General features: G+C 47.8%; 1 protein-coding gene across 4 annotated transcripts in view; it reads left to right on the forward strand.

The window, feature by feature from the left end:
- Nucleotides 1-6,011: 6,011 nt before the first annotated feature.
- The window catches only part of LOC140201907 (poly(ADP-ribose) glycohydrolase-like), a 49,000-nt gene continuing 40,184 nt past the window's right edge, over nt 6,012-14,827 (forward strand). Inside the window, exon 1 of one of the 4 annotated variants that reach the window (XM_072266698.1) lies at nt 6,012-6,414. The gene's annotated coding sequence lies outside the window, so the exon portion shown is untranslated. Of the gene's footprint in view, nt 6,415-11,848; nt 11,916-12,363; nt 12,389-14,827 lie in introns of those variants that run through there. The other 3 variants (XM_072266699.1, XM_072266700.1, XM_072266701.1) reach the window with 3 other exon arrangements.

The following is a 14,827-nucleotide window of genomic DNA, read 5'->3' on the forward strand; positions in this document are numbered from 1 at the left end:
TATCTCTCAATAAAAAATAAAATTCTGGTCGTAAGGCGCTTGCAACGTCTCCTCTATAAAATGTGGATTCTAGGGAGTGTTATCTGGAAAGGGTTTACACCGTTGACACCACTGATTGTGTCCTCTATTCCCCAATAGCAGACGCACATATCCACTCTCTGAGTGGTGTTCACTAGGGACCTGGTCTCCATCGCAGCCTTAATTAAACCTGGAAAGTGCGGGTGTAGTCTGTGAAAGCGGTTTTCCAAGACCTTTCAACCTATTGCTCCCCAGACCCTTCTTGCTAAAAGGTTCTGATCAATAAAAGAAAAACCCCTTTGGTGATTTCCTGAGCACAGAACTGGGCCCTTCGGCCCATCAGGACTGTGTTGACCATCAGGTGCCTATCGATACTAATCCCATTAGACTGCCCTTGGTCCATTAGCTTCTTCTCCTTACAGTTCAAGTCCAGGTACTTTTTAAATGTTGTGTGAGGCTCTGGATCCCCCACCCCATCGGGCACCATGTTCCAGATTCCAGCCACCTTCTGGGTGTGAAAGTTCAAGGGGAGTGGGATTGACCTCGACTGACCGTTCTCTCAGAGAGCCAGCTTTGCAAGGTTCAAGAGTTACTTTCAACTTTGGACTTCGAACCTTCTGGGTGAGAAAAAAATTCCCTCAGATATCCTCTGTGCTCATGTCAGATCTTTGAAAGAGTCAGTCCCATTCCCCTTGTCTCCCTGAGTGCCCCAAGCAGGAGCACCAGGAACGTGGAGGCAGGTAACAGGGCTGAGGGGTGGAGGTGCGGGGTGAAGGCAAGGACAATAATTTACCATCGGAGAACAAAAAGAAGCCTCAAGAGATTTAAACTGGGCTAGCTAGCATCAGGTGGGGGGAATATTTCCTTTTACACTCAGTGGCCATTTTATTAGGTACCTCCTGTAATTAGTGGCTACTGAGTGTATGTTCATGGTCATCTCCTTCTGTAGCCAATCCACTTCAAGGTTCAAGGTGTTGTGTGTTCACAGATGCTCTTCTGCACACCACTGTTGTAATGTGTGGTTATCTGAGTTACTGTCACCTTCCTGTCAGCTTGAACCAGTCTGGCCATTCTCCTTTGCCCTCTCTCATTAACAAAGCGTTCTCACCCACAGAGCTACTACTCACTGGATTTTTGTTTGTTTTTCACACCATTCTTTGTAAACTCTAGACACTGTTGTGCCTGAAAACCCCAGGAGATCTGCAACTTCTGAGATACTCAAACCACCCAGTGTGGCACCAACAATCATTCCACGGTCAAAGTCACTTAGATCATGTTTCTTTCCCATCCTTGATATTTGGTCTGAACAACAACTGAACCTCTTGACCATGTCTGCATGCTTTTATGCATTGAGTTGCTGCCACATGATTGGCTGATTAGATATTTGCATTAATGAGTGGGTGTACCTAATAAATTGGCCACTGAGTGTATATTGCAGAATGTGCTGCAGTCCCGAATCTCAGCCAGGGGCGGGGGCGGGGGCGTTAATGTGAGGACAGAGTACCAGGGAAATACCTGTACATTGAAATCCGTTCAGCAAACGCCGGGAAGGCTTTTCTCCAGCCTGCTCTACAGGATCAACAGTTAAGACCAGGGTTCCAGCGTTATCTTATTTCTGTATTTAAATTGGAATGTGACACTCATTTTTTCCAGACAAAACAGATCTTCACTTGCACGATAAAGAATTCCAGGGTCTGGATTCACCCACTGTTTTACATAACAAAAGTGAATGTTTAATGTTTGTGAAAGGAGAGTGCAGAGAAACAGCTCACTTGGAGTAATATTTTGCAGATTTTCTGCTTCTCTTACGCTGCTGGAGTCCGTCTAAATCCGGACTCCAAACCTTACTGGAGCTCCACATTTTCCAGTTCACCTGCAAGTCACAAAGATTGTCTAAATAACAGAGACATGTTTGAGAGCAGGAGAGGGGGACTGACGTCACACAAAGGCCATCGCCAGAGGGACGAGAGAGAGAGAGGGAGAAGAGAGACACAGATGGACAGAGACAGAGGGAGAGACAGGAGAGACAGACAGACAGACAAGGACAGAAAGAGAGACGAAGATAAACAGAGTGAGAGACATGGAGAGAGGAAGAGATAGAGAGACAGAGACACAGGGAGACATGGAGAGAGGGGAAGAGAGAGAGAGAGAGAAAATAAATTGATGGAGAGACAGCGACAGAGAGGTACGGAGAGAGGGAGAGAGAGAGACTAACAGAGACAAACTAAGCTGCTTCTCAGGCAGGAGTTGATATGTTTCATCACCAACCTCTCGAGACACTCGATCACCGTGGACAAAAGTGCGACTGGGTGACAGTCTTTGAGACAGGTCACCACGCTGTTCTCGGACACCAGTGTAATTGAAGCCTGGTTGAAGAGGTGGGGCCCTCAGGTGATGGGTGGATCCAGGTGAAGAGGGGTGATAGGCAGATGGTGGAGGAGAGAGTGGCGACAGAGGCTGGGAGGTGATGGGTGAATCCAGGTGAGGAGGGGTGATAGGCAGATGGTGGAGGAGAGAGTGGGGATAGAGGCTGGGAGATGATTGGTGGATCCGGGTGAGGGGGCGATAGGCAGATAGAGGAGGGGAGTATGGGAATAGTGACAGAGGCTGGGAGACGATTGGTGGAGGGGATAGAGGGCAGGTGACAGGAGAGGGAAGTGAAGCATGGAACCAAATGAGGGACATGGGGAGGGCAGATGGGAACGGTGGGGTGAGGGACCCAAGGGGAGGAAATCCTTATGTTGTTTGAAGGGGGATACAGTTAGGGAAATCTCTTAAAGTAGTAACGTGGGGTAAGAAGGCCATTAACATAAACCAAGGGGAGGGGAGGAACCAGGAGAGTGTTTTGCCGTATAATAGTCAGTCAATTTATTATCAAAGTTCTTATAGCATATGTCACCATATACAACACTCAGGTTCCCTCACTTGCAGGAAAATAAAATACAGTAGAATTTATGAAAATCTATACATAAAAGCTGTACAAAAGAAGATGAACTGTGCAAATAAAAAAGGAAATAAATAAAATTGTGACCATGAGCAGAAGAGTCCATAGACTGTGGAACCAGTTCAATGCTGCGGTGACTGAAGTTACCAACGATGGTTCGGGAGCCTAATTGTTGTAGGGTGGCCATCTCTGGGACACAAGAGACCGCAAATTTCTATAGATGTGTGGTGGAGAGTACATTGACTAGCTACATCACAGCCCGGTATGAAACACCAATGCCCTTGAATGGAAAATCCTACAAGAAGTAGTGGATACAGCCGAGTCCACCATGGGTTAAGCCCAACCCGCCATTGAACACATCCACACGGAGCACTGTCGCAGGAAAACAGCTTCCATCAGCAGGTCATGCTCTCTTCTCACTGCTGCCATCATAAAGAAGGTACAGGAGCCTCAGGACTCACACCACCAGGTTCAGGAAGAGTTATCACCCCTCAACCATCAGGCTCTTGAACCAAAGGGGATAATTTCACTCAACTTCATTTGCCCCATCAGTGAAATGTTCCAACAACCTATGGACTCACTTTCAAGGACTCTTCATTGCAAGTTCTCAAAATTTATTGCTTATTTATTTATTTATTTATTTGCCTGCCTACCTATCTTTCATATTTGCACAGATTGCCATCTTTTGCACAAAGATTGTTTGTCTGACCAGTTGGGAGGGGTCTTTCGGAGATTCTATGATGTTTCTTGGATTTGCTGTGTATGCCGGCAAGAAAGTGAATCTCAGGTTTGTATATGGTGACGTGTATGTACTTTGATAATAAATTCGCTTTGAACTCTGACGAGCTGGAATATGGAGCAATAAACATCCTGCTGGAGGAACTCAGCAGGTCGGCTGAGGGAAATGGACCTTCGATGTTTCAGGCTGAGACCTTCATTGAGACAGGGTGGTTGTTTCCCTTTGACTGGGGTTGCTAAACTGAGGGGATCACTGAATGAGGGGATCTCAGGACATAGAGCAAGATACTTCGGACTGAGATCGGGAGAAGTTTCTCCATAGGATGATGAGCCCTTGGAACTGACTATGTCATGAGTCCTCCGGGCTTGTGTGGTGAGCTGTAGAGCGTTGGGCTCCGGGTTTCTGGAGCGCCTCTATTTGTCAATTATTGTCTTAACTGAAGTGATTGAGCCCTTGTGTTTTCTGTTTAATCTTGTCAAGTTTATTTTGACTGGCATGGGTTTTCTGCATACTGTGATTATTTAAAATGGGCTCCTGATTAGAGCTTATCGCGGGGTCCTTGTTTTGAGAATGATTTGTCTCACAGTGTCGCTCGGTCGAGCTGCTGATGTTCTGTTGAATTCCTACGTATAATCTCTTGTTTCCGTCTGTACGTGGGACTCTGTCATTCCTCTGCACCTGGGCTCATTTGTTGCCAATGCATGTCGTGACAAACTACCTCTGTATCCCAAACACGAGGAATTCTGCAGGTGCTGGAAATTCAAGCAATACACATCAAAGTTGCTGGTGAATGCAACAGACCAAGCAACATCTCTAGGAAGAGGTACAGTCGACGCTTCGGGCCGAGACCCTTCGTCAGGACTAACTGAAGGAAGAGCTAGTAAGAGATTTGAAAGTGGGAGGGGGAGGGGGAGATGTGAAATGATAGGAGAAGACAGGAGGGGGAGGGATGGAGCCAAGAGCTGGACAGTTGATTGGCAAAAGGGATACAAGGCTGGAGAAGGGAAAGGTTCATGGGACGGGAGGCCGAGGGAGAAAGGAAGGGGGAAGGGAGCACCAGAGGAAGATGGAGAGCTGGCAAGGAGTTATTGTGAGAGGGACAGAGAGAGAAAAAAGAGAGAGAAGGAAAAAAGGGGTAAATAAATAAATAAATAAGGGATGGGGTAAGAACGGGAGGAGGGGCATTAATGGAAATTTGAGAAGTCAATGTTCATGCCATTAGGTTGGAGGCTACCCAGATGGAATATAAGGTGTTGTTCCTCCAACCTGAGTGTGGCTTCATCTTTACAGTAGAGGAGGCTGTGGATAGACATGTCAGAATGGGAATGGGATGTGGAATCAAAATGTGTGGCCACTGGGAGATCCTACTTTCTCTGGCAGACAGAGTGTAGGTGTTCAGTGTAGTGTTTACCTCTGTATCCTCTCAGCTCTGATATCAATGGGGCCCTCTGGTGAATCCAGGTCTGTTGACACAACTGTGCGAGAATTGAGGGAGCATGTCCTGTGATGAGTGTAGAGCTCCACTCTGTATCTAACCTGTGTCCTGGGAGTGTGTGATGGACAGAGTAGAAGGGGCTTCATTCTGTGTCCAACATGTGCTCTGGGAGCGTGTGATGGGACAGTGTTGCGGGAACTTCTCTCTACGTCCAACCCGTGCTGTCATTATCCTGGGGATGTGTGATGGGAGAGTGTCGAAGGAGTTTCACTCAGTATCACAACTGTGCCTTAGGAGTGTGCGATGGGACGGTGTAGAGGGAACTTCAATATGCGTTTAACCTGTGCCCTGGCAGTCAGTGTTGGAATGGTGTAGAGGGAGTTACACTCTGTGTCTGACCCTGGGAGTGAGTTATGGGATGTTGTAAAGGCTTCACTCTGTCCCCTGGGAGAGGGAGTAGAGGGATTTACACTCTGTGTTTGACCCTGGGAGCTGGGGATGAGACAGTGTAGAGGGAACTTCACTCTGTCTAACCTGTGCCCTGACACTGTTCCCTCTAAGCTGTGTGGGTGCGTGGCAACGCAGTAACTGCAATGCTCCCACGCACATAACCTTTGTTGCTGTGTAGCTGGATAAAAACCGACAAAGTTTATGAAACGTGATGATTTTATTTGTTGTACTGTATTTGATTATACCTTTCAATTAATAAATAAGATCAAAAGTGTGCAATTTTTCCATTTTCATTCTAAATATTCATGGTATGCATATTACAAAAAAAAGACATTTAAACTGCCTCGCAGTTCAGAGGCTGGGTAAACATTTCCTGTTCAGAACAATGGTTGGTCCGTGCAGCTGTTACAAATAAAACGAGGGAATCTTGGGTCCTGGAGTGTGTTATTCAGGAGGGTGGTGCGTATTTGATGCCAACATGGAGAAGAAATGGAGGCAGCACTGTAGGAATGAACAGATCTAGTAATTTAGTTGCCCTGCATGGAACACAGAACAGAAAACCACAGTGAGCTCTGCCTAAGAGAGGTGATTGTTTGGAGAAGGGAGCTCCTGGCACTGGGAGGAAGCACTTTGAATTGAAACCATCAGGATGCCTGCTGTCTGCCATCGATGTGTCTGATCTGCCGCGGTCAGTGGAGCGCACGGCTGGGAGACAGCGCCACCCAGAGGCATCGGGCAGTACTGCCACAGTGTGGGTCGCGCTCGCCGCCCCTGAGACCCGATCAGGAGACACTGTCCAAGGTCAAGCACTGAATCCCCGGATCTCAGGTAAACTTTAACCCTCTGTCCCTTTTCTCTCTCCTCCTAACCTAACCAGATCCTCCGACACCCCACCCCAGACCCTCGTCCTTTCCGCCCATCACTCTCACACTCAAAGTACATTTATTATCAAAATACCTATATGTCACCTTCGTACTACCTTGACATTCATTTTCTTGCATGTTTTTCCAGGAAAATAAAGAAATATAGAATTTGTGAAACAAAATACTATAAATAACAGTCGCAAACACGAGGAAATCTGCAGATGCTGGAAGTTCAAGCAACACATATAAAAGTTGCTGGTGAACGCAGCAGGCCAGGCAGCATCTCTAGGAAGAGGTACAGTCGACGTTTCGGGCTGAGACCCTTCGTCAGGACTAACTGAAGGAAGAGAGAGTAAGAGATTTGAAAGTGGGAGAGGGAGGGGGAGATCCGAAATGTTAGGAGAAGACAGAAGGGGGAGGGATGGAGCCAAGAGCTGGGCAGTTGATTAGCAAAAGGGATATGAGAGGATCTTCTATATATTGGTGAGACCCGACGCAGACTGGGAGACTGTTTCACTGAGCACCTACGCTCTGTCTGCCAGAGAAAGCAGGACCTCCTAGTGGCCACACATTTTAATTCCATGTCCCATTCTCATTCTGATATGTCTATCCATGGCCTCCTCTACCGTAAAGATGAAGCCACACTCAAGTTGGAGGAACAGCACCTTATATCCTGTCTGGGTAGCCTCCAACCCGATGGCATGAACATTAACTTCTCAAACTTCTGTTAATGCCCCTCCTCCCCCTCATACCCCATCCGTTATTGCCCATCCTCTGGGCTTCCCCTCCCTTTTTCTTTCTCCCTAGGCCTCCTGTCCCATGGTCCTCTCATACCCCTTTTGCCAATCAACTGTCCAGCTCTTGGCTCCATCCCTCCCCCTCCTGTCTTCTCCTATCATTTCGCATCTCCCCCTCCCCCTCCCACTTTCAAATCTCTTACTAGCTCTTCTTTCAGCTAGTTGTGATGAAGGGTCTCGGCCCGAAACGTCGACTGTACTTCTTCCTATAGATAAATAACAGTCTCTCAGTTTGCACTCACCGAGGGTCCCAGGTACTCAGATTTCATCGACTGCTTCTCCCTCCAAATCCTAGTGTCACCCTTTTCGCCATGCGGAGATACCTGGTGGTCCTGTCTCAGTCACCACTCTAACCTTTTACCTCTTCTCACCTGCCTATTACATCCCCCTGGGCCCCCTCCTCCTTCCCTTTCTCCTGCGGTCCACCATCAGATTCCTTCCTCTCCAGCCCTTTGCCTATCCCACCCACCTGGTTTCACCTATCATCTTCCAGCTATGCTCTTTTCACCTCCCTCCGCCTTTTCATCCTGGCCTGGCATCTCCCCCCACCACCGTTCTCAGTCCTGAAGAAGGGTCTTGGCCCGAAATGTCGCCTGCTTAATCATTTCCACAGATGTTGCCCGACCTGCTGGGTTCCTCCAGCATTTTGTGTGAGTTGTTCTAACGTCACAAAGACGTACCAACAGCCAATGTGCAAAAGAAGTCAAACGGTGTAAATAATAAATAAATAAATACTGCCAAGAAGATGAGTCGTAGTCCTTGAGAGTCCTCCCACTGTCCCCTCACCCCACCTCTCCCATCTGCTCTCCCCACCTCCCTATTTGCTTCCACGCTCCACCTTTCTGTCTGATCAGATTCCACCCTCTGCAGCCCTTTGTCACCTCCCAGCCTCAGTCGCTATTCGCACTCTTCCCTTCTCCCCCTGCAGCTCTCGCCCTCTCCTTTCCCTCACCCTATATGGCTACCTCCTCTCTGCCCTTTAGTCCAGATGAGGGGTCTCGGCTGGTCTTGAAGCCTCACGGCCTGGGGGGATGGGGATATTGCAAGTAGTTTCCCTAAGAGACCTGGTGCTCAGGTTACTCCAAGTTCAAGTTTATTGCAGATGTGTAATACTTCATAAAAGTCTTCGGCACCCTGGAGTTTTCAGATGGTTTCAGATGGCATGGCTGGCACAGAGCCCCAATCTTGACGTCACCCAGGCTGTCTGGGATTACCTGGAGGGTCAGAAGCAAGCGAGACAGCCAAAGACTGCAGAAGTAATTGTGACAAGTTCTCCAAGATGCTTGGAACAACCTACCAGCCGATTTTTGTATAAAACTACACAACGGTGTACCTAACAGAACTGATTCGGTTTTAAAGGCAAATTGTGGCCACACCAAATATTGATTTGATTTAACTTTTTACCATTTACTGCTCTTTATAGTAATTTATTGATATTTAGAAATTGTTCATTATTTTTGAAAGCATCTTCACTTTACAGAATTTTTTTTACATGTGCCTAAGATTTTTGCACAGTATCACCAAATGAAACCATGTTCCTCTGGACCATGGTGCACCCATCACAGTACATATAACTCACACACAACACATCAAGTAATATTACCACAAATAAATTAACAAATGACAAAATATATTCCAGAAGATTGGCATTTAGCGTAAGGTGCGTTTACGACACAAGTTCTAAAGTATACAATGTAAACACTGCCGGCGCTTCATACACAATGAGAGCTGGGCGGTGGCAGGGAGTTCAGTCGTCTCACGGCCCAGGGAAAGAATCTGTTTCCCACCTTAACAGTCCTTGTCCTAACGCTGCAGTGCCTCCTGCCTGATGGTAGGGGGTCAAAGAGATTGCAGGACGGGTGGAAGGGGTCCTTGGGAATGCTAAGGGATCCCTGATAAGTATCTGGGATGGGTGGAAGAGAACTTTGCCATGGACTGTCTCAAGCCTGGCAGTTATTTGGACCTGGGGTTAACAGCCCCATCCCAGAAAATCCCAGAGCTACCAAAACAAAAGTAGAAACTCCAAAGTTTCTGGGACAGGAAGAATCTTGGCCTAGAAGATGTATGAAGTCTTATGGTGAAAGCAGAAGGCCAATCAACCTTCTACTGACCCAGGTCAGAGGACTCTGGTGAGCTGCTGTTGGTGTCCTATGTGTTTCACTCGGGGCGATGGGCTTCAGAAGACAATGTGGATGAGAGACCCCAATGATCCTCTCAGCAATCCTTTGTAGGGTCTTGCGGTCAGATGCCTTGCAATTCCTGTACCAGATGGTGATGCAGCTGGCCAGGACACACTTAATGATTCTGCTGTAGGATTTGGTTAGAATTGGGGAGGGATCCTCGCTCACCTACCAAGTTCAGGTGAAACGACAAACACGTGGAAGATCTCGGAGGGTCAGGCAGCATCTGTGGAAGGAAATGGTCAGTCAGTAGTTTGGGTTGAGGTCTTTCACCTGGCCTGAAGGAGTAGAGGGGGGGTATCTGCTATAAAGAGGTGAGAGGACAGGTTGGGGCAAGAAGCCCATTTCCATGTTGCGTTACAGTTATTTGGCTTTCCTTTGCACTTGTGTACTGAATAATGGCAAAATGGTGAACAGTTGAGGTCCTTTTTCTGAGAAAAGATGTGCTAGCATTGAAGAGGGAGCGGAGGATGATTCCGGGAAAGAAAGGTTTAACACATGAGGAGCGTTTGATAGCTCTGGGCCTGTACTCGCTGGAATTTAGAATAAGGGGATCTCATTGAAACCTATTGAACTGACCTGATGAAGGGTCTCGGTCTAAAACGTCGACTGTTTACTCTTTTCCATAGATGCTGATTTCTTCCAGCATTTTGTGTGCATTGCTTGGATTTCCAGCATCTGCAGATTTTCTGGTGTTTGGAATATTGAAAGGCCTAGATAGAGTGGATGTGGAGAGGGTGTTTCCCAGTGTGGGGAGTCTAGGACCAGAGGACAAAGCCTCTGAATACATTCACATAGCTACCTGGACTATACCCTCTTCCCACCCTGTTACTTGTAAAAAAAATGCCACCCCCTTCTCTTATTTCCTTTATCTCCACCTCATCTGCTGTCAGTATGAGGCAATTCATTCGAGAACTAAGGGGGTGTCCTCGTTCTTTAAAGAAAGGGGCTTCCCTTCCTCCACTATCAACGCTACCCTCTCCTGCATCCCTTCCACTTCGTGCAGTCTGCCCTCACCCCATCCTCCCGACACCCTTCCAGGGATAGGGTTCCTCTTGTCCTCACCTTCCACCCCACCAACCTCCGCGTCCAGTACATAATGCTCCAAAACTTCCACCATTTCCAATGAGATCCCACCACCAAGCACATCTTTCCCTCCCCCCCCCCGCTTTCCGCAGGGATCCTACACACCTCCCTCGTCCACTCGTCCCTCCCCACTGATCTCCCTCCTGGCACTCATCCTTGCAAGCAGAACAAGTGCTACACCTGCCCCTACACTTCCTCCCTCACTACCATTCAGGGCCCCAAACAGTCCTTCTGGGTGAGGCGGTACTTCAGTCTGTTGGGGTCATATACTGTGTCCAGTGCTCCCAATATAGCCTCCTGTATATCGGTGGGACCTGACGTAGATTGGGAGACCATTTCACTGAGCACCTATGCTCCATCTGTCAGAAGTAACAGGATCTCCCAGTGGCCACCCATTTTACATCCTCCTTCCATCCCATTCCGACATGTCAGTCCGTGGCCTTCTCTACTGTTGCGATGAGGCCACACTCAGGGTGAAGGAACAACACCATTCTCATTCCCCTCTCTCACTTTATCTCCGTACCTGCCCATCGCCTCCCTCTAGTGCTCCTCCCCTTCCTTTTCTTCCATGGCCTTCAGTCCTCTCCTGTCAGATTCTCCCTTCTCCAGCCCTTTATCTCTTTCACCAATCAACTTCCCAGCTCTTTATTTCATCCCTCGCCCCCCTCCCAGTTTCACCTACCACCTCTTCCCCTCCTCCCCTCCCATTCTTAGCCTGACTTCTCATCCTTTTTCTCCAGTCTTGAAGAAGGGGTCTTGGCCTGAAACGTCGACTGTTTACTCTTTTCCATTGTGTGTGTGTGTGTATGTGTTTGTGAGTGTGAATATGTGTGTGTGTTTGTGAGGGTGTATGTGTGTGTGTTTGTGTGTGTTTGTCAGTGTTTGTGAGTGTGTGTGTGTGTGTTTGTCAGTGTGTGGTGTGTGTGTGTGTGTTACAAGGATGTCCCTCTAGAACAGAGATGGGGAGGAATTTCTTTCGCCAGAGGCTGGTGAGTCTGTGGAATTCATTGCTACAGAATGATACGGGGGCCAAATCTCAAAGTGGGGTTGATACGTTCCCCAGCAATTTTTATGTGTGTTGCTTGAAATTCCAGTTCCTGCAGATTTCTCGTGTTTGATATGTTCTTGATTAGTCCGGGCGTCAAAGGTTGCGGGAGCAGGAGGATGGGTTTGAGGGGGATAATAATCAACCACGGTGGAATGGCGAGGTCCGGATGGCCTAATTCCGCTCCCGTGGTCTACAGCTCGATAGCGAAGGCCGGGGAGTTGTCTGCGTTCTGCAGCCCCGAGTTTCACTTTCCGTTCACCGGGAAGCGAATGCTGGAATCTGATTGGACGGCGGCGGGTGGACAGTCACGTGACACGGCGAGGGTCGGGTCGTTCCGTGGGCTGGAGGGAGGTGGGTGAGTGAGTGAGTGAGTGAGTGAGTGAGTGAGGGAGGGTTTATTTGCCCTACAGGCTGGGATTTGGTTTCCGAATCCTTGTCCGCGTGTGGAAACCTTAAAACCTCTTTAACGGCGAGAAACAATTTCACTTCCTTGCGGAACTCACACAGAGTGCTGGCGGAACGTAGCAGGGCAGCCGGCGTCTATGGAGGGGAGTTCACGGCCGACCTATCGGGCTGAGACCCTTAGCACTCTGCTTTATTGAGGCATTACCAGGGTCTCAAAGCAAACTTCGGGAGAGCTGCTGTTAGTTTGTGCAGCTGAAAAGTTTTGGGTGACTGTTGAGGTGTTCAAAGAAAATTTGAACTGTCTGGAATTCGTTTAATTGCAGGCATTCACAGTAGAACAAAGAAATACAGATAGATTCAATGAAAAAACTATACACCAAAGACTAACAGCAAATGTACAAAAAAATCAAACTGTGAAAATAAGTAAGTAAATAACATTGAGAACATGAGTTGTAAAGTGAGTCTGTAAGTCCTGGAATCAGTTCAGTGTTGAGGTAAGTCAGGTTATCCACACTGATTCAGGAGCCTGATGTTTGAGGGGTAATAACTGTTCCTGAACCTGGTGGTGTGGGACCTGATGGTTGAGGGGTAATAACTGTTCCTGAACCTGGTGGTGTGGAACCTGATGGTTGAGGGGTAATAACTGTTCCTGAACCTGGTGGTGTGGGACGTGATGGTTGAGGGGTAATAACTGTTCCTGAACCTGGTGGTGTGGGACCTGATGGTTGAGGGGTAATAACTGTTCCTGAACCTGGTGGTGTGGGACATGATGGTTGTAGGGTAATAACTGTTCCTGAACCTGGTGGTGTGGGACCTGATGGTTGAGGGGTGATAACTGTTCCTGAACCTGGTGGTGTGGGACGTGATGGTTGTAGGGTAATAACTGTTTCTGAACCTGGTGGTGTGGGACCTGATGGTTGTAGGGTAATAACTGTTCCTGAACCTGGTGGTGTGGGACTTAAGGCTCCTGTACCTCCTTTCTGATGGCAGCACTGAGAAAAGACCATGGTCTCAGCAGTGGGGGCCCTTGAAGATGGATGCTGCAATTTTGTGACATGCTTTTAGATGTGCTCAATGGTGGGGAGGGCTTTTCAACATGGATGACTTCATTGACCTCAATGTTGAACTGACTCCAGGACCAACAGACTCATTTTCAAGGACTCTTCAACTCAGTATTATTTATTTACTGTCTTTATTTGCATAATTTGTGTTTTGCTCATTGGTTGATTGTAGTCTTTGTAATTTACAATCTTTCATAAATTCTTTTGTATTTAATTATTTTCCTGTAAATGCCTATAAGAAATCTCAAGGCACTTTGTTCATAAGTGCTGTGTCGTATGACATGGGTGATCACGGTCTTTCCGTGACCATGATGGTTCTTGGCGAATTTTTCTACAGAAGTGGTTTGCCATTGCCTTCCTCTGGGCAGTGTCTTTACAAGACGGGTGACCCCAGCCATTACCAATACTCTTCAGAGATTGTCTGCCTGGCGTCAGTGGTCACGTAACCAGGACTCGTGATCTGCACCGGCTGCTCATACGACCATCCACCACCTGCTCCCATGGGTTCACATGACCCTGATCGGGGGGCAAAGCAGGTGTCACACCTTGCCCATGGGTGACCTGCAGGCTAGCGGAGGGAAGGAGCACCTTACACCCCCTTTGGTAGAGATGTGTATTCAACCTTTATTGTACTAGGGAACCATTCAATAGTCTTGTATCGTGAAAAGGGCCAGTAACACCATGAAGGATCCCACACACTCTGCTCATGGACTGTTAGTCCCACTCCTGATAGGGAGGAGGCTACATCGCAACCACTCCAGGACCACCAGACTCAAAAACAGATACTTCCCCCAAGCGATCTGACTGATCAACCCCTCGACCCATGAACCCACCCCACCTCGCCCCCTACCACCACTACATCCACATCAGCCACTTTATCATTTCCTGTCAGCCACCTAGTGTTCAGATACTCCTGCACCCAGCGTCACGTATGTGCGTAGGCACAAGTGTCAGACTCTGCTTGTGTACAAGCTAGTCTTCTGCGTATATGGTCACACTTGATAGTTCCTTGTACGGTCTGTTTTTATATTTATATTCATTATATCTTTTATGCCTTGTCAGATCCGCAGTAACAATCATTTTGTTCTCCTCTACACTCGTGTTCTGAAGAATGGCAGTCTCCTTAGAGCCAGCAGAGGGAATTAAAACCGGATTGTTAGCACTGTACGAGTTAGTCTAACCACTATGCCATGTAACAAATAAAGCTTATCTCCAAAGTCCTTTTTTAAAATAAATGGAGACAAAAGAGATGAAATTGCGGATTGCTCTTACTACTGGTGCTTCACAAGGTCACACCCTCAACCCTCCAACACTCAACTCCTTGTACACTCACAACTCCGTGGGCAGACTCTACTCTATCTACAAGTTTGCAGATGATCTCTGTATTGGGTCACACTACAAATGACCACAGGAAGGAGATAGAGAGCTTTGTGACAGGGTGTCATGACAACAGCCTTTCCCTAAATGTCAACGTAAGAAAAGAGCTGGACTTCAGGAATGCTCCCGTCGACATCAACAGTGTCGAGGTTCCTGGGTCAAACCACGTTGATGTCGTGGTCAAAGAAAGCTCACCGACACCTCTACTCCCTCAGGTGGTGACGGAAGGTCAGCACGTCCCCGTCTGCACCACAAGTCATCCCGTCTGGATGCATAACAGCTCAGTACGGCAACTGCTCTGCAAGTGACCACAAGGAACTGCAGGGAGTTGTGGATGCAGATCAGCATAACATTGGCAAGCCGGGGTGTAGCAATATTCAGCTGCACAACAGCCCTTGGGAAGAAGCTGCTTTTCAGTCCTACA

The sequence above is a fragment of the Mobula birostris genome, chromosome 8 (genome assembly GCF_030028105.1).
Source record: "Mobula birostris isolate sMobBir1 chromosome 8, sMobBir1.hap1, whole genome shotgun sequence".
NCBI lineage: Eukaryota > Metazoa > Chordata > Chondrichthyes > Myliobatiformes > Myliobatidae > Mobula > Mobula birostris.